This window comes from Manis javanica, chromosome 5 (genome assembly GCF_040802235.1).
Source record: "Manis javanica isolate MJ-LG chromosome 5, MJ_LKY, whole genome shotgun sequence".
In the NCBI taxonomy this organism is placed as follows: domain Eukaryota; kingdom Metazoa; phylum Chordata; class Mammalia; order Pholidota; family Manidae; genus Manis; species Manis javanica.
The window spans coordinates 165,910,627-165,932,215 of record NC_133160.1 but is presented as its reverse complement, the minus strand read 5'-3'; positions in this window follow the sequence as shown (position 1 = coordinate 165,932,215).

Genomic DNA, 21,589 nt, shown 5'->3' with positions numbered 1-21,589 from the left:
TTTCTAAAATCAGAGATGAGCATCAGAGTGCAAACACACATATTACACTCAAGTATATATTTGTTTCATTCCACACCAGTTTCACATTTTGCAGGACAACTATGCTAATGTGTGTATATAAAACTACTTGTGCTTTTGACAAGCACAGCCTTTATTTCAATCAGTAGAATGCTATTTGTTTGAATATAATTAAAATGTACAGGTACTACATGTAATCCCAGCTACATTTCCGCTCAGGTGCTTGAATTAAGTACCTGCATCATTCTACCATGATGTGGTATCCTACCAAAGCATATATCAATATTATCACCATGAAAATGCAATGTCATTTTCAGTGTTGAATTTTTAACTGGATTTTATAGTGGCATTCACCAAACTGTCAAATGCTTGTTCTCAAACAAAAAATTATTTCAAAAACTTTACTTGATTCTATGATATAGATAAAACCCAAAACCCATTGAACTAGAGTTAACTGAGTTTCTCTTTAAAGTCTTGGGATACAGTGTTTGTAAAAGAAAAACTCTTCTTTTATGTAGATGCTGATGCATCTTCTGGCCTTCATGTGAGCAGAGATGTACCATGGCCCCGTGGTGATCATTTTTTAATAAGCATTTTGTGAAAACTATTTATTCATTGGCAACTTTTTGATAAATGAAAATCAAGAAATTACTTTTTCATTAAAAATGGGCTTTCATTTTTCTGCTCGGTGCTACCAAATCAGCTTATTGAAATATAAAAGTACTACCAATTAATTCAGCAATGGTTAATATTTTTTTATTTATATCATATAATATGGGAACAAAACTACTGTAGCAAGAACACTCTTAGCATGCTGCGTATACCACATGGCAGGAATTCACAGCCTTTATTTTCTATATATATATATATTTCACATATGCAACCTATAACTTTTATCCATTTACTGTAAGAGCCATGGGATTGGGATCTGACAGTTCTCTTTCTCACTGACCATAGTGAGGGTTAAGGCAATCAAAATTTCCTGTTCCACCAAATGGCTGCAAAAGCAACCCTGACTACTTCTCTCATCCCCTTTTGCAAGGAGAACTGTCTCTGTAGCCAAGTCACGAAGGATCGCCTGCAAACTGTCCTTGAAAGGGAGGTGTTAATTTGCTTCCTTTGGAAAGGTTGAAAAAAGAGGGATGAGTTATGAGTTTAAGTGAATGAGAACTGTCTTCACTCTCCATGCATTTCACCTACAACCTGAGAAGACCATGACAGAAGTGAGAAACACAAAGTGGATGTTTGTGAAACTGATTTGAGTTTGTTCCTGCAAATATGAATACCAATACCGCATTTAAAATAAAAAATCTGAGATACAGTCTACACTGAACAGGACACCATGAAACAGGAATCAGTTGATCTGAATGGGCTGAACAGGATTTCTGGTCAGGGGGCTACAAAGTGCTGACGAGTCACGTTTGCAAACTCGGGTCCAGGATGCACATGTGAGCAAGAGGAAATCAAACACAAACAAAAAGGGAATGGGCACTACGGAACAGAAATGAGTCCGAGAGAGACTCAGAGGAATATCAGGTAAGTGGAAAAAGATTTATTACAGGAAACTGATAAAAGCTTAAAAAAACAACGGAACTATGTGCCTGTGGTCATTAATAAAATGCTTCAAGGCAGGCTGCCTATTAAAAAAACAAACAAATCTATGTATTTATCCTGCAAAACATATTTAGTGGGTCAGATGATAAGCAAGGTGCAAGGATAAAATAACAACCATTGATATACAGACTATGAGAAAAAATGAGGCAGTCATAAATAAAAATTGGAAGGAAATCCAACACTACAGCTTTGACAGAAGTGAAGTGCATGTTGAAGCCCAAGTAATCTGAACAATACAGACTTAGTCATGCTAATGAAAAAGGGAGAGATTTTTTCCCCAGTCATCAGAAAGCTAGGTACGGATAATCATGAGGAAAATCATAAATATAAGAAGAGAAAAGAAGTCCAAATTATTCATGTAGACATTCCAAAAGTGGAGGTGATATGGTGGAAATGGAAGCAATACTCCACCTTGCTAAGAGAAGACGGTTTATTTTGCAGAAGAGGAAATAAGGTGTGGCTACGCAACACGCTGGCCCACCATATTCAAGCAGAAATTCTTGACAACATAACTTTTCCACTTTATAGGTTTACTTAGAATTATAAATAATAACTTACATGGTCTACTTTAAATTTTAACATAATGATCCTAAAGTTGGCCTGAAGAGACGTGTGACAGTAGGGAAAAATACCAAGGAGAGAATGGTAGTGCCAGCTGTTAGTATTATAAAGCAATGCTTATTTATGTAAGTTTGATTCTGATAGAAGACTAGATATGCAGGTCAATACAGCAGAAAGGGTTAAAAATACAACCTGGCTCCAAAAAAAAAGAAAAAAATGCAATAAGGAAACTCATTTTAAAAACAGCGTTTGAAAAAAATCTATTCTAAATAAATTTGGATGATTATTCAGCTATTTGAGGAAAAATTTAAATTTAGGTCTTTCCTCCACACCACAAACCAAACTATATCCCAGATGGCACAAATGGAAGAATAATAAATTATGAAAATTCTAGAAAAAACATATGCCAAAAATTATCCAATTTTTGAACGGAGACAAATTTCAATAGGCTGGGTTCCCAGGGCTGCTGTAAGAAATGACCGTAAACTGGTTGGCTTGAATCAGAAATGTGTTATTTCACAGTCTGGAGGGTCTGAGACTGAAATTAAAGCATAGGATAGGTTGCTTCCTTCCAAGGTCTCAGGGAGAATCAGCTTCAGGCCTCCCACCCAGCCTCTGGAGGCGGCTGGCCATCCTTTGTGTGCGTCGACTTGAAAACCCATCTCTGCAGTCTCAGCCTCCATGTGCATTATCCTGTGCGTCTGCCGGCCTCTTCTCCTCACGCAGACACCAGTCACATTGGACTAAGGGCCCTCTGTACCTCCATATGACCTCATCTTAACTAATTACTTCTTTAATGACTCTATTTCTAAATGAGGTGTATTCTGAGGTCCTGGAGGTTAGAACTTCAACATCTTTTTGGGGAGCAGAGTTTAACCCATAACAGGCTGCTTTCTGCTCCCACGTACAGCATCTGGGCACTTGAGTAAATCTGAATGATTTATTTTCCTTTTCCCTTTACCCTTCTCCCCTCTTCCTCCTTTTTCCTTCCTCTCCCTTCCTCCCTCCCTCTCTCTCTATCTTTGTTTCAGTTGTTTTTTGACAGAAGTTTCTTTGCATATGTTCTCTGAAGAAGGGGCCTCCCATGACTTGGTTATTCCTGGGGCGCAAGAACACTGTTGTACTCCCTCCCGCAAGAACAGCTTCATATCATCTGTTTGGACAGTCGTATCAGTTTGCTCAAGCTGCCATAACAAAATATCAGAATGGAGGGGCTTAGTTAAACCACCGAAGTCTATTTTCTCACAGTTCTGGAGACTAGAAGTCCAAGATCACAGTCTCAACGGATTGGTTCCTTCCAAGGCCTCTCTCTTTAACTTGCTCACGGCCACCTTCTCCCCGTCTCACATGCTCATCCTTTAATGCACGTCTGTGTCCTAATCCTCTCTTCCTATAAGGACACCCGTCATATTAGATGAGGGTCCATCCATGATTTCATCTTACTTTAATTATCTCTTTAAAGGTATTTTATCTAGTCGTATTTTGAGGTGCTGGGGGTGAGGACTTCAACATAAGAATTTTTAGAGGACACTATTCAGCAGGGAAAATTGTTAATGTGGACTATTAATATGAGTTGTGAAATGAAAATTCTCAAGGAGATCTGTACATGAACTACACTATCCATAGACGGACACAGAAACACATACAGTCGGTGTTTTTACATATGTGTCCTGTGTCTATAGCCATATCGGTGCATGCCAAGGCTCAGTTTACATAAAATGCTAAACGAAAGTGTTCAAAATCAATCAGATAAGCTAAATGGTAGGAATAAATATTGGTGAAAAAAAAATAGTTAAGCTGCAGGGACTGGATTAGCTTAATCCTGTTCTGTGCCTCAGGTACTGCAAATTCTTTTATTCAGTTCCAGCAGCTCATGCATCTGGTCCTGGACCACAACAAATGATGCTGTGAGGCGGCTTCAGCTCCTGAAGAGAGCAGGCAGTGTGCAGAGAAGCAGTGGATGATAGGCAGCAGTGATTAGGCTCTAACATGGGCTTAAGGACCTCTTTAAATGTTCACCTTATTAATAGCCCACTTTATTTTTAAGTAAATCACTATTTCTATCACTCCAGCTATGGTTTTCATTCTTTGAATAGGGAAAACAGAATAGGTCAATCAAAAGGGAATGAGAAATTGGTCCAATGACCTGTTTCTAGCAAATCTATGTTGATCCACATGAACAGTATAACCAATCCATCAACAAAACAGCCAGCCAAACAAAAATTAAACAAAGACATACCTTCACTAAGAATCAACTGTGCGTACAGTCTGTGTGGCCTGGGGTCATCAGGAGCCAAGTTTAATGCACACAATTGGGGTGCCACCTGCTTCACAGAGGCATCTACATGGCTCTAAATGATAAACTCAGGTGCCTTCAGGATGCTTCTATGCCTCCCACCCCTCAAATTGCTTGCATATTAGAAACAAAAGTTTCATTTATTCCCAAGTGCAATGGTTCTCAGGAGATTAGACATTGAGAGGATTGTTTATTGCAATTGAGTTTGAATCTGTCCTTTATTTCAGGTATAACAAGACTCAAGTCCAGAATATAAAATGATTTTCCCACAATCCCACAGTATCTTAGGGGCACATCTGACCTATGCTGTGTAGGAAAATTAGCTTCAAAATTCTCCTATGAAGAATGACTTTTAGATTTTCCCTAGCAGGTATGAAATAGACTCTAAGTTAGAAAATGACTTCTACAGTTCTCTTTGATAAATGACTATTCAGTTTAAAATGATTAAAAGACAAGCTGCCCAGTGATATGACCCAACTCTCTACTTCCCATCAACTGAAAAGTGAGAGTTCTAAGATGGGATTATAGCTCAATTTACATTTCAGATGGATTATTCCTGAGTTGAATTTGGGAAGAAGTGAGAAGAACAAAAACAGTTTATATATATATATTTTTTTTCTAATTTAAATATATATATGTATATATAAAATTAACTCTAATGTTTTCCATTTTTGTCAAGAACATAGCACATCCCTCTTAACAAAGCTGTCAGGTACCCACACAACCTGGCCTTAGTTGGCATTTCTTTACCATTTTTCGTATTCTTTCTCATTCCTTAATTATATAACTCAAACTACTTGTTATTCCCCACATATGCTATATTACTTCCTACTTATGAAACTTTACCTGTGACAATCCTTGAGTTCATCCATTGCTTCTCTATACAGGAAAAAAATGTATATATTCTGTACAGGTACTATACCATCTTCAACATTTTGGTTCTGAAAAAAATGGGCTCCAAGTCCCTAGCAACCCAACCATTTTTTAAATGTCATTTCTTGCTATGTTTCTGTGCTCAATTTCTCACTTTGTTTCCCAGTTGTAATATCTAGTTTTTTGCTTTAATCCCTTAATAGATGTCCACCCTGGGCCACTCACATTTTCTACATGTTCACGCCCAGGGTTGAATGTTGCTGTCTACCTCCGGACTCTGCTTTCCTTCATCCTCTGCACATCCGTTAGCAGGAAAGAGATGCGGGCTAGAGTTCTGGATTTAGCATTTAGTCTCGCGATCTACGGGAAAGCACAGCCTCTCTGAGAACTGGCTGTAGAGCCTGGCTGTTCATATCTACCTGGCCGTTGGTAGGTATGATCTTGTAGGCAAGAGTACACTACAAACACTGAATGCTCTGCATAGGATGGGGAGAATCAACATCATATCTCCCTGCCAACTCTCCTGCTAAAGCTCTCCCTTACCTATCAGACCGTGTGGCCTCTACCACGTGCCACTGGCCCTTCCTCTGATTCCTGCTGCCAGGCTTGGGCAATAACCCACCTTCCTGCCATGACTCTCCTGCATAAGCTTCAAGCCCTCTTTGGAGAGCTCCCAGACACAGGGAAACAACTTCTTCATATTTGAAAACATCAGAAAGCCAATTTACCCCTGGGTAAGAAAAATATGGGAACTTTTTTGGATCACATGCATAAGAGTTCCCGTCAGTGGTTTGGCTTCAGATATAACCATATCTTGACGGCTTTAGAGAACTTAGTTCTCCAACTGTCAGACCTGTTGGACTATATGGTGGCAGACCAGAAACCACTTGCCCTGATAAGAATGTGTCCTTCTATACTCTAGATCAACAGAAAGGATGAGTCTTTATCCCAAGAAGTCCAGGAAAAGCTACAGAATTGAATCTTTCTGAAATGGTTTGTTTCAGGCATTCTTAACTTTTTGTCTAGGGGATGGAAATGTTTATTGCCCAGGCTGGAATACCATTCCCCTCCTGAGGCTTAGTTATACGGGGAACAAACCCTTTCAAATTACTTCATTTATGAGAGGTGGAGAAGGCTGCATGAGAAAATACAGAGTGATGAAAGCAGAATAGGATGAATATATCCCAGGGAGTTAAAACAACAGCTATCCGTAAGCCCAGGATTGCTCTGCCCTGCTCTCAGCCATTTCCTGCTCAGTACAATCCCATTCATATCCCATGCCATGTTATACACCTTATCTGATGGCAGGTTCTGCCCCACTCTTTCTCTTCAACTTATTTCTGATGTGTGCCTCTGAAGAATGCTTTTTGATACTACTAAAGACCAAGAAGAAGAAAATTCACTCTGAGTTAATGACTTAAAAAGGAGAGGTGACTCTAAAAATATCATGGCCTCAAATTATTAAAGAAATGGTTAAAATCAAGATCTTAAAATGCAATTGATTTTCTAAGAGCTAATCTGAATCTTTGTGAGCTGGCCATTAAAATGACTCAAACAGATTCACATGGCTGAGGACTGGCAACCTGCAGTTTACATCTTTCCCACTTCTGGATAATCTTTTTAAGGGGTCTGAAAGCTGCATAACTTGGAGGAAGTCACTTTTCTTTCTGGGCTTCACTGTAGTTCTATGTAGAAGGATGAATTTGGATGTGATTATTTATTCAACAACAACAAGAGAAACTATTATCCACTTATTAACTGCCAAACACTGAAAACATGCCAAGGAGAGTCCATTGATCTGAATCCATTGATGAGAATGTATTTATCAAAATGACCAAAGTTAGGACAAGGATTATGATCGAGGCAAAAGGCACATTATAGCAAAGGCATGGACTGTGAAAGAACCTGGCAATTTTGAGCACCTGAAAGAAATTTAGGATGTGAGGAAGTGAAGAGTGAGATTAATGAATCTTAGATCCAGTTCCAATCTTTTATGGTGTTTCGTTTTGGATTTCCAAAGATTAGTTTTTCAAGTTGTCTCTCAAATACAAATTTACGGAACGTGGGTCCAGGTCAGCATAAGAACTAGGGCACGAGAACTACCAGCAAGAGGAAATGATCTTGATGTGACTGGTATCTGTGCTTTGCGGTTGAAAGAAATTCATATGGAATTATCTGATTTAGGATGGATGAAAATTTTAATTAATTGCTCAGCAAATATTCATTTCTATGCCCCTCTCAATCTTTTTCACTCATTGATGTTGGCATGGTTCTACTCTAGACATGCTTTGATGTGTCTGAATTTATAATAGACATTAAGTCTCGATTGCCATCGTGGCTAAAAAATCTTTCAATGTGCATCGTAGGCTCTGGATCCCCTAACGGCCTTTATTCATTTATCTTTTAGGGAGGCAATCATGCATATAGAGAAAATCATGCTAAAATTGGTTTAAAAACATAGGTTCCAGGATCTTATCGCCTTGGAATGCTGGCATAAGGAGCTCACCAGTGAAACATACTAACTGGTGAAAGTTATGGAAAAAAATAACTACTTAAAGTATCTGGAAATTATCCCAATATCATACAGAAAATGAAAAAACAAATATTCAAGAAAATCTAAATCTCAGTAAGAACCATGAGAGACAAAGACCTCACAAAAAAGAAAACTAGAGAATTAATATCTTTTATGAACATAGACACAAAAAATCTTAACAGAAGACTAGTAAACCTAATCTAGTAATGTAATTTTATGTACCATGACCAAGTGAGATTGATCCCAGGAATTCAAAGTTGGTTTAACATCTGAAAATCAATTCATATAATACACTATACCAATAGAATAAAATATAAAAACCACATAATCATCTCTCTTGATACAGGAAAAGCTTTTGATAAAATTCAATATGCTTTCATAATAAAAACACTCAGGAAAATAGAAATATAGGAAACTTTCTCATCCCTAGAAAAAACGTTTATAAAAACCCCACAGATAACATCATACTAACTGTCGAAAGACTGACTATTTTCACCTTAAGATCAGGGATAATTAAGACTGCCCATTCTCCCTATTTCTATTCAATATCATACTTGAGATTTTTGCCAGGACAATTATACAGAAAAAAGAAAATCAAAATTAAAAGTATCAAATTGGATAATCAGGTAAAACTGACCATTTTATGTAATAGCGTCTAAAACTAAATGAAAATAAAAACATAACATCAACATTTGTGGGCTGCAGCAATGTTGCATCATCTCAGCTATTGTTAGTGCACCATTAGCTAGCAATACCTGGGGCGCTCACATGAGCAGATACTTGAAGCAAGCCCCCATGGACATTTCTCAGTCCAGACACAGTGTTGTGCCTGGACCAGCTCTTGTGGTTCTTATGATGGCAGAACAACATACTTTAGCAAAAAGCATCAAGGAGCTTTGATTAACAAGCTGTTATTCACAGTACACAGCACACATGAAGGCCACAGAGCAAGGTCTTGGGGAGAGAGAGGAAGTGCAGACCCAGGGCTCTGTCTTTATTAGGGTTTGACGGTAGGGTGCCTAGGGTTTGTGGGTTAAATTTCTATTGGTAAATTTAAAGCTTGAAAGCAGGAATTAGGTTGTAGGAAGGGAGAAGTGGGGTCACTCAGATGACCAGTTGTCTAGGTCACCCACAGAGTGCTCAAAGGAGTGGAGGCCCACCTCACTAGTTATCTAGCTGTTCTGCTGGTGGTTGTGTCACATAGCTGGCAATATATTTATTCAAGATGGAAGTCTTTGAAACGGATGCCTCACCAATCACAAGCTTGATATCTGCCATTGACACTACAAGCAAAGGCAGCACTCGGAGCGAAATCTATATCACTGAATGCATATAAAAGAAAAAGAGATCTAAAATCAGTTATCTAAGTTTCCGCATGAGGAAACTAGAAAAACAATGTCAAATTAAATCCAAAGTAAGTAGAATAAAATAAATAATGAGAATTAGAGAAGAAATCAATGAAATTGAAGGCAGGAAATCAATAGAGAAAAATCAATGAACCCAAACTCTGATGATTCTTTGAAAAATCAATGAAATTGACAAACCTCTAGCTATGTTAACTAAACAAAAAAAGGAGATGGGACCACTTTCAAATACCTGAAATGAAAGGGGGAATCACCATAGATCCTATGGAAGTTAAAAAGATAATAAATGCTATGAAGAACGCTGTCCACAACTTTGATAATGTAGATGAAATGGGCCAATTCCATGAAAGATGCAATTATTTGAGAAGAAATATTCTGAACAGCACTGTATCTATTTCAAGAAATTTAATCAATAATTAATAACTTTCTAGGAATAAAGCACCAATCCCAGTGGGGTTAATTCATGAATTCTATCAAACATTAAAGAAAACAAATTATACCAATTTTCTACAATCTCTTTCAGAGCATTCTTTTAGAATACTTTTTGACTCCTTCTATAAGGCTAAAATTACTCTAATACCCAAACCAGACAAGGACATTACAAGACAAGCAAATAAACAAAAAAACTAGAGACCAAATTTTTTAATGAAGTATGCAATAGTCTTCAACAAAATATTTGCAAATCAAAAAGAGTTACCCACCATGACCAAATGAAATTTGTTGCACATATATAAGGCTGGTCCAATATTTGGAAATCAATTAATGAATATCACATCAATTTACTACAAAAGAGGAATTACATGAGTCTATCAATAAATGCATAATAAGTATTTGACAAACTCAACATCCGTTCATGATAAAAATTCTCAGTGAACTAGCATGAGAGAGGAATTTTCTCAACTTGATAAGGATTATTTACAAAAAAGTTAATGTCATTCTTAATGGTAAGAAAGTTGAAGCTTTCACTTAGATCACATACAAGCTAAGGATGTCCCCTCTCACCAAATATTTTCAACATAATACTGGATGTCCTTGCTAATGCTATAAGACAAGAAAAGGAAATATACAGATTGGAAAGGAAGACATACAATTGTCATTGTTAGCAGATAACATTATGTTCTAGGTAGGAAATCTGAAAGAACTGGCCAAAAAAACCTTAGAACTAATAAGTAATTATAGAAAGGATGCAGAATTTAAGGTTAATAAGCAAAAGTCAATCAATTTCTTATATAACAACAATGAGCAAGTGGAATTTGAAATGAAAAAACATAATATTATTTACATTAGCACCCAAGAAAGAAAACAGATTGTCCACAGGATGGGTGATAATATTTTTGGGGGGGTGTGATAATATTTGAAAAACACATATCTGATAAATAACTTGTAGCTAGAACATATAAAGAATTCTTATACATCAATAATAAATTAAAAAGCAATTACTAATAGGCAAGAGCTCTGAATAAATATCTCTTCAAAGAAGATATACAAATGGTCAATAAGCACATGAAAAGATGCTGAAAATCAGTAATCATTAGGGGAAAAAAAAAAAAAGAAAACCACAATAAGATATCACTGTACACCCTACTAGGATGGCAATAATGAAAAAAGATTAGACAATGTCAAGTGTTGGGGAGGAAATGGAGAAGACACCTGTTAATGAGTTTGAGGTTTATTTCTGAGATGATGAAAATGTTCTAAAATTGAATGTTATAATGTTTGCACAACTCTGTGAATGTACTAAGCCACTAATGAGTGGTATACTCTAAGTGGGTAAATTGCATGATACGTGAATTTTATCTCAATGAAGCTATTTTATACAAACACACACATAAATATGTATTTATAATTTTGCTTAAGTGCATAGATTCCAGAAAAGATGGGCTGAATTTGAATCTTAGGTCTGTTGATTCCTAGCTATAAAGTCCTCGCTTTGACACAGCTTTTATCTCTTTTTTAGCAACCTCATTTATCTAATTTGTAAAAAAATGTTACATCACGAAAATGTGAATATTAAGAAGGTTACACTGTTTAGTGAGGGTCATATACATAAAAATTTGTAGAAAAGCATTTAGAAAGGATCAACATATATTTTCTACATAAAGCCAGAAAGTAAATATTGTAGGCTTCACTAAATTTATTTATCACAACTGCGCAACTCTGTTGTTGTATAGCAAAATAGCCATATGAAATATGTAAATAATGGGCAGTGGTTTATTCCAATAAAACTTTATTCATAAAAGTAGGCAGGGGGCTGGGTTTAGCCTGAGAGCAGTGATTGCCCCTGATTTATAACATAATCTAGCGTTTGGCTAACATGCTAGTTGCTACTTGCTATGTGTTAGGGGATACAGACACAGTACCAGCTGTCATGAGGAGGGGTTTCAAGATCAGGATCTGGACTCCATCCCCTCAGTCAAACCATAAATGTACCTTCACAATTTTGATGATACATTAAGCAATGGTACAAGCCCAGATAAACACTCAGCTACTGAACTACATACATGCAAAGGGGATTTGGTCACAGAAATAAGTCCTAATTCAAAGAGCTGGAGCTGATGCCAAAGGTCACATAAGGAAAATGCACTGTGTTGGCACCAAAAATTCTTAGTGACTAAACTACTGCTCCTTAAATACTCCCTGTTCTATGGATTGGGTCTCAGAGCCTGAAACAAAGCTGCAATGATGGGAACAGGTCTACATAAGAGCAAAGCAATGAGTCCCTGTTCTCTGTGAGAAAGCTCAAAAACGATCATGCATTCATGGATAATATACATCTACTTATTTTTTTCCTGGAACAAAACCCACAGAACTTTTAACCCAATATTATAATGTCTCTACAATATTGCCTTCAACCACATCACATTAATTTTCTAATCTATGAACTCTTTTTTCTCCCCAAGTCAGAATTGTATACCACTCATATTATCAATGTGCTTACAAAACTCTCTACTCCTCTCCAAACGTAAGTTACTGAGATTAAAAGAATCTTGCCCGGAAGTCTCTGTTGGTTTATCGCCCTCTCAGGGACCTGAGGGGAATTTCAGGCCATGAAATAGCAAGGAGGTACTCCAGGCTCAACTTTCCAGCTGTCTTCCACCATTTCTCTACTACCAACGCTCTCTTCTACCAACATCTCTTCCACTCATGGTCCTGGAATATCTGCCGGTATATTTTCTTAGCGGCAGCTGACTCTTGTAGCATTGAGCACAAACTTTGCCTACATTGAGATTTTTATGCACATATTTATTGAAAAAATTTATGTCTGTGACCAGGACTAGGTAGTAGGGGATCTTGTTCTAATTCTAATGTGTGAACAAGCATATTTCAGGTGTTCAGAAAAGCAAAAAATAAAGTTTCCTTTAACCTCAATTTTCTTAATGTAAAATAAAATTGCTGTATTAGAATCCAACAAAGTTCATTTTCAGCTCAAAATTCAACATTTGAATACAAAATTCCATTTTACTCATACATATACATGCTGCAGGTTGATCACATATCTTACATTCTTATACATCTCTGTAAGAGTAAAACGTAAAAAATTTTTTAAAATGCACACAGGGAAGTAACACAGGTTTGGAAAGATCAACTTACTGCTTGTCAGATCCAGGCACTAGGGTTATAGGATTTTAGTTCCAGTAGGATCTTTATGACCTTCAGGATTATTCAGAGGTTTGGTACTATAATCTTTGTCCTGTGCTATTTAGTGTGTATAATGACCATCTGACTCACATGAAATATTATGGGCTGAGTATTTGTGTCCCAGGAAGTCATATGTGGAAGCTCCAACTCACATGTGAAGGTATTTGGAAGTGGGACCTGTGGGAGGTAAGTAGGTTTAAATTAGGTCACCAAGGTGGAACCCCCATAATGGGATTAGTGCCCTTGTAAGAACAGGAAGAGATGTCTCTCCTTGCCCATGCACCGAGCAAAGGCTACGTGAGCACACAGGAAGATTGTTCCTCACCCTGATGTTGCTGGCACCTTCTTGATCTCAGGTTTCCAGTCCCAGAACCATGAGAAACAAATCTCTGTTGTTTAAGGAACTCAAAGGTATTTTGTTGTAGCAGCCTAAACTAGGACAGATCTAGTTTGAGAATCAGGCTGACTCGTTCTGAGGTATGTAAAGTTAATTTAACAAACGCATTAAGCCTTGGTCTATCAGCAAAGAACACAAGCCTTGGGTCATACCTGCATATGGAATCTTGGATATAGCATAAGAAGGTGATCAGGAAGCAGTCATGTGTGTGCTCATATGCAGAAGCCACATGTGTTAGTCGGCTTGGGCTGCCATAACAAAATACCACAGGAGTGGTGGTTTGAACAACCGAACCTTATTTTTCTCATGGTTCTAGAAGACTTCAAGTCCAAGATCAAGGTGTCAGTCAATTTTGTTTCCAGTGAGAGCTCTTTTCCTGGCCTGTATGCACACACCACCTTCTCTGCCCTGTCAAGACTGAGATCTCTGGTGTCTCTTCCTCTGCTTATAAGGCACCCATTCTATAGGATTAGGGCCCCACCCTTATGACCTCATTTAACCTTTATCACTTCCTCACAGGCCGTGTCTCTAAACACAGTCACACTGAAGATTAGGGCTTCAAGATAAGAATTTGGGGGAACCGCAGTTCAGTCTATAACACTTCCTTACTCTCTTTTTCACGATTATAAGGGAATTGCTTTTCTTAAAGAAAACACATACCTGTTGGGAAGCTATCTTCTCTTTAAAAGTACCCCATTGGGGAATGCTGTTCCCTCTTAGCCTACTAGTTTCTTTACACTGTGAGTCAATACTCATTCTTAATAATGTTTAAAAGAAGAGGTTCAGTTCTGTGTACTCGAGTGATGCATCCTTCCTGCCCATTTTGCTACTGTGGTCTGTGGCTACCAGTGTGGGTGGGGCCACCACGTACCCATAGAACATCTTTACGCAAATGATAGAACAAGTAGAGAAACAGAACCACTTCCCTCCCCTAAAGAGGCATACCATGATGAGTTCATGGCTTGGCAAGCATGCTTTAGGCTGAATCTTATCCCCCATTCACCCCTGTTAGTGCCCATATCATTGGCAGAACTTGTGCCAACTGTATGCAGCACCACTAGATATAATCCATTTCCGCTTCATCTGAGCTTGTCCAAGAAACCTCCCTCAACTCCAGAGGTATAAGGGGTAAGAAGCCATGCCATCCTATCACACCACCACTGTTCCCATTGCTCTTCTCCTTTGGTGCTGGTTTTGCTTTGTAACTAATTGTTCAATTGCATGTGCTTATTATTCACTGCGTTGTTTCTGCTCTCAGAAGCCATTATCTCTCCCCACCTTCCTGAAACACGCAGGTAAACGCTTAGTAATGATGTCTTCTCTTATCCCATCCCATCCTAAAGAAAAGGGGGTGATTTTCATTGAATTCATGCTAGGAGCCATAATTGTTCACATTTATCATCTCACTGGACCCTTAAATGATCAAGCAAGGCAGTATTCTCACCCTACGTTTATAAATCAGAAACTGAGGCTCAAGAAGATTGCTCTACTTGACGAAGTTTGTATAGCTAGGAATTTGTGAATATGGGAGTTCAACAAGTTAATTTTTTAACTCCAACACTCATATTCATTCCCCAATATTAATCTGTCATATTTAAGAAACTCTTAACAGAACTACATATGGTCAAGTAAAATTTACAATCACATTAGTATAATTTATAAATGCAGCTATTATTTTGCTGCAAAACAAAATAGATGTAAGAGACAAACAATTCATAGCAGTGACTGTTATTAATATTACATCTACATCTACCATATTCCTGACTGAACTTTAGGAATAGATGACAATAATATACTGATTACATATCCAGTTTATCATAATCATAGTAAACTCAAATCTCCATCATTTTTTTCTTGTTTCTACATCCTCTTTACCCTTCTGCCCAATTTTTTTTCTGACTGTTGTAAAGCTGCATACTTTACTCTGACTTCTTTCTCAGCAGGTCTTTCTCCACAAAGTCATGAACATAAAACACCAAGGTAAATATGAAATATGTTTTATTTTATTCATATTCATATATGTCAGAAGTTGGCATACATGTGTAGAACTTAATAAGGAGTGGTGAAAAGTAACTGCTTCCAAAAATGGCTTGCTCAAGAAGAAACAACTTGAACATTCTGCATTAAAGCTAATTGTTATGGACTGTAAGTGTCCCTCCCTCAAATCTATGATACCAAACTGATAGTATTAGGGGTTGAGGACTTTGGGAGTTGATTGGGTCATGAGGATGGAGCCCTAAGGAAAGGGATTAATGACCTGAAAAGAGAGATCCTGACCCCAAACAGTCAAAGAAATACTGAAAAAGAAGTACCAACCAAACAGGAAGTATTACACTTTTTGATTTCAAGCTATACTGTAGTCATCAAAACTACAGTCATCAAAACAGTATGTCACTAGCATAAAAACAGGCAAATAGACCAATGGAACAAAAGAATCAAGAGCCCAGAAATAAACTCAAGGATCTAAGGCCAATTAATATTTGATGAGGGAGCCATGAATAGTCAATGGAGAAAAGATGGTCTCTTCAAAAAACGATGCTTAGATAACTCATACAACTCAATAGCCAAACAATAACAACAAAATGTAACCCAGTTAAAAATGGGCAAAGAATCTGAGAAAAATGTATCCAAAGAAGATATGTAAAAGGCTGACAGGTACATGAAAAGATGCTCAACATCACTAGCCATTCGGGAAATGAAAATTAAAACCACAATGAAAAGACAGTTTCTTCAATAAATGATGTTGGGAAAACTGGACAGATACATGCAAAAGAATGAAACTAGACCTCTATCTTACACCATATACAAAAATAAATTCAAAATGGATTAAAGACTTAAAACCATAAGATTCCTAGAAGAAAACATAGGCACTCAGCCCTTTGACATCAGTCTCCGCAATAATTTTTGGGCCAGTCTCTTCAAGTAAAGGCAAAAAAAGTCAAAAATAAACAAACAGGATTTCATCAAACTATAAAGCTGCTGAACAGCAAAGGAAACCAACAACTAAACAAATAGGCAGCTATTGAATGGGTGAAGATATTTGTAAAATATACATCTGATAAGAGGTTAATATCCAAAATACATAAAGAACTTACACAATTTAATAATAAAAAAACAAACAACTTGATTGAAAAATAGGTAAAGGACTTGAATAAACATTTTTCCAAAGAAGACTTACAGATAGCAATAGGCACATGAAAATATGCTCAACGTCACTAATCATCAGGTGAAAACAAATCAAAACCACAATGAAATATTACTTCACAACTTTCAGACTAGCTATTATCAAAGAGACAGAAAATAACAAGTGTTGGTGAGGATATGGAAAAGAGGGAGCCTCATATACTATTGGTGGGAATGTAACTGGGTTCAGTCACCACGGTAAATGGTACGGAGGTTCCTCCAAAATTAAAAATTAAAAATAGAACCTCCATCGGATCCAGCAATTCTACTTCTGGATATTTATCCAAATAAAATGACAACAAATCAGAGAGTTATATGAATCCCCATGTTTATTGCAACATTATCTATAACAGCCAAGATATGGAGCAACATAAGTGTCCATTAATAGCTAAATGGATGAAGGAGATACAGTATATATACAAAATAGAATATTAGCCACAAAAAATGAAATTTTGCCATTTTCTGACAAGATGGATGGACCTAAAGGGTATTATGCTCAGTGAAATAAATGAGGCAGAGAAAGATAAACAATGCATGATTTCACTTATATGTAGAATCTAAAAAAAACCAGACCAAAACAGACTCATAGGTACAGGAAACAAACTGTTTGTTACCAGAGTGGAGAAACACTGGGGCATGGGTAAAATAAGTGAAGGGATTAAGAGTTACAAACTTCCAGTTTTAAAATAAATGAGTCATTGGAATGTAATGTACATCATAGGGAATATAGTCAATAATATTGGAATAACTTTGTATGGTGACAGATGGTAACTAGACGTACAGTGGGGATCATTTCATAATGTATAAAAGTATTGAATCACTGTTATGTACACCTAAAACAAATTGCCCACATTATGTCCATTATACCTCAAAAAAAAGTAAAAGAGGAAAGGAAAACATACACACACATGCACACACACACACACACAAGGAGCTATCACTTCCCACCTGTTAGAATGCCCGTGATAAAAAAGACAAGAGATAACAGATGCAGGTGTGGATGTAGAGAAAAGGGTACCCTGTGCACTGTGGGTTGGAATGTAAATTGGTGAAGCCTATATGGAAACTAGTATGGAGATTCCTTGAAAAATTAAAAATACAGTCTCCAAATAATCCAGCAATGCACTTCTGAAACATAGCCAAAGGTAACAAAAACACTAACTTGAAAAGATATCTGTAAACCAATGTTCATAGCAGCATTATTTACAAAAGCCAAAGCATGGAAACAACCTAAGTGTCCATCAATGGAAGAATGGTGTGTTGTGGTCTATATATATGGTGAAATATTGTGCAGTCATAGAAAATGAGGAAATCCTGCCATAGTGAAAACATGCATGGACCTTGAAGGCATTATGCTAAATGAAATAAGTCACACAGGAAAAGACAAATACTGTATGATCTCGCTTACATGCGGAATCTGAAAAAGAAAAGAACTCTCAGGGAAGAAGATATCAGAACTGTGATTACCAGAGGCAAGCGGGGAGGAAGCTGCTCAAGAGGCACAAATTTCCAGTTATAAGATAAATTTCTACTAGGGAAACAATGTGCATGACAACTATAGTTAACACTGCTGTGTGGTATGTAGGAATTTGTGAAGAGAATAAATCCTGAGTTCTCATCACAAGGAGAAATATCTTCCCCCCTTATTCTTTTATTCTTTCCTTTCTTTTTCTTGTATCTGTATGAGAAGATGGATGTTAGCTGAGCCTGCTGTGGTAATCATTTCAAAATATATATGAATCAAACTGTCCTGCCGTACACCTCAAACTTACACGGTGATGTATGTCAATTACTTCTCCATAAAACTAGGAAGGAAAACAAGAAGAGATGGATTGCTCTCTCTGTCAGATGAGGAGACAGCAAAAAAGACTGCCATCTGACACCCAGAAAGGGGGTCTTCACCAGACTGCAGATCTCTTGGACCTGGACCTTGGTCTTCTCAGCTTTCAGAAGTGTGAGAAATAAATATTTGTCGTTCAAGCTACCTAGTCTAGGGGATTCTTGTGATAGGAACCCAAACAGGCCAAACAGCTGGTCATCTACAGAGAAGTTAAAAGGAAAAATGGTGGTAATGAGAAGGAACATTATTACTGAATGCTTAATGGTCAGTGTGTGTGAACACTTACGTGATTGGCAACTTCTTGAAATAATTCTCTGTAGAGAGGTCCCCCATTTTGGAACTATTGTATTAGCTAAGCATAAACCTGACTCTCTGAAAATGGCCTCTCCTTACTTCTATCTGTGGGAGCCACAGAGAACAACTGCCAAACATCATTCACATATAGTCACTCAAATGAATGACAATGAAATGCCCAAATGCTTGATTTCAGAACTGGCGTAAGTTAGAGCATCATCTACGTGAATGAATCTCCAGGAAGTGGAGAAAAGAAGAAAAGAACCTCACAGGTATTTTTTTCGCTTTCCCTATTAGATGGATTCATTTCCTAACATGTTGCTCTCCGCACCTTCTACTGAAGCCACACTGAACAGCAAGCAAATGACCATTCTCTGTGTGTTCTCTGTCCTCCCCAACTTCCCAGACATGAATATTAGTGTCCTTAGGCTGCAGTGCCCTTTTCCACATCCCTGGACATAAAAAGTCTATTTAATTTTAAAAGCACACTTAAAATATCATATAATAGCAATAAAATATACAAGCATGGACTTTGGAGTCAGGGTTTAAGTTTGCTATTTATTAGCCATGAAAAGTTGGGCAATTTATTTAACTTCTTTAAGCCTCAAAGCTTATGTCTCAGATTTACATTCCTTTCTTTTCTCTATATACACTGTCCCTGTAGGTGACCTCCCACTGGCCACAGTTTTAAATAGTATTAACAAGCTGAACTCAAATTTGTACCTGAGAGATACACTTACTGAGTTTCACACATATATGCCCAACTGTCTACTGGACATCTTCAGTTTTATATTTTAAAAAATATGGCCAAGTGGAACAATTAATATTTCCTGGACCATCTTTTTAAAAAATGCAAAACAGAATGTTATGTCCCCATTTTTTCTTCTCAGCCAATGAAATTCATGAATGTAATTGCTTATGCAGAAAATCCACAATGTATCCCTTTTCGTCACCCTCTCACAGCCAATCAGACACTGATCCTATTTCTGGACACTCCCCACTCTCATACCCATCTCAGATCTCATTCCCCTAGTACAAGTGGACAATCTCTCCCTCCTGGGCCACCTTAACAGTGTCTTTCCTGACTCCCTTTTGCCCTCTGTTGTCCATTTTCCAGAAAATGATTGCCGAAGGAAACTTTAAAAATGATGAAATAACCACTGTGTTTCAAACTTTCAATGCCTCCCTTTTATATTAGGAATGAGATATAAGTTCTTTGCCATCATCTGCAAAGCTGTTCAGGATCTGACTCCTCCCGCCCGCTGCCCGCTCCCCTTGGTCATTTGCTTCAGTCCCTTGTCCTTTCCCTCTTGGGGTCCTTCCTCCTGCCGCCCCCTCTGCTGCACTGCTTCACAGCCTTCCCAGGCCTGCCTGATTTCCAGCCTTCAGGCTTGACCCAACTCACGGTTTGCCTCCTCATGTATTTAATTCTTTATGATCTGTTACACCACTAGAATAATAGTAGATTAAGAATAGAGGTCTTGTGTGTCCCATTCACAGATATATTCCAAGGTCCAAGTAAGGTACCTGCCAAACAGTAGATTCCAATGTCTAAAACTTCCAGCAGATCCTGACCCTGAATAAGTACTTGTAACGGAGTGAATGCATAAGTTTCAGTTTGCCCCTGACAGTTAGAAGAATGGCAATCTCTTCCCCAATGTGCATGAAGTTAAATGAGATAATGCTTCAGACTAAACTATTTTAGGTTTATATTATCTTGCATTTCCCTTCTCACTGTTTGACATAGTTTCTGGGACCATGTGAATGGCAAGTATAATTTAGAGAAATTTTTAAAATATTAGAAATGAATTGTGCTTTGCTTCTATAATTACACCACATGTCTGAACATGAAATGTAAGGTCCAAGACTCTGTTGAATGTTGATCCTATTTAAAAGACTTCTAATTTTAGCCATATTTCTAAATGGAATCATTTTGTTGGCTTTAATTTCAAAATCCGAAGCTCACAATAAGCAGAGAAGAAACCCAATTAAGCATAGCCCTAGTGCAAGTATGTAATTCCTTTCTCATCAGTCTGCCATTAACAGGGCGATCACCCGGGAATGGATATTCAGCACATGGAATAATAATTGTGAAATGATGAAGAAAAGATACTGAAAAAATTTGAGTTTTTGAACCTGTGTTCACATTCATTCATCCACTAGTTAGAGTTCATTTAAAAAAAATGTATTTTTCTTGCTAGGAATTGATCATAAAAAATTAAGTTTACATGGAATGTGGGGTATGCTGAGTAACAACTCTTAGAAACAGACTAGACCAGTGTTCTCTTATATGTAAAAATTATTAATAGATCATAAAATTAAGGGCCCTGAATAAATGAATAAATAAAGTTGAAAAGCACTAAGTAATTTGGTACATGACATCAATTATGCATTCTTTATAATTATCCACAGATTTTAAATAATTAGTAGTGATGGCAATCCTTAGCGGCTCCATAGTGTTTTTTTCCCAGTATACTAATTATATCGAAGGAATAATCTCATCTGATACAGTGAGGAGGACAAAACACTTATGACTTTACCAGTTTAAACAGAAAGAAGGTGAGGTCTGCCTAAAAAGAGGCAAGTACATCCCTCTGATGTACGGGTTGCTCTGTTACATGTTTCCTCTTGAATCCTCCGTACAACACTTCTGGGCAAGTCAGATTAGCAGCACTTCATACATGTGCAAGAGTTTCGCAATGACTCACTTAAAGTTGCACAGCTGGTTAAGAAGCAAGACTGAGTCAGTTTACATGGACCGTGGGGTTCGCTGAGTAGAAGCCCACACTCTGCTGGTGGCTTACATATTTTCTATTCATAGTCCCCTAAAGTCCTCCCCAGCGCCTGCTAGAATCTGGTAGAATCTACTAGAATCCCACACTGCAAGCAAGAGGTTAGTAGTAGTAGTCTTATTTCACAGGTAAGAAAGATTAAGGCACAGAGAGGCCAAGCTATTTGGAACATCACACAGCTGGCA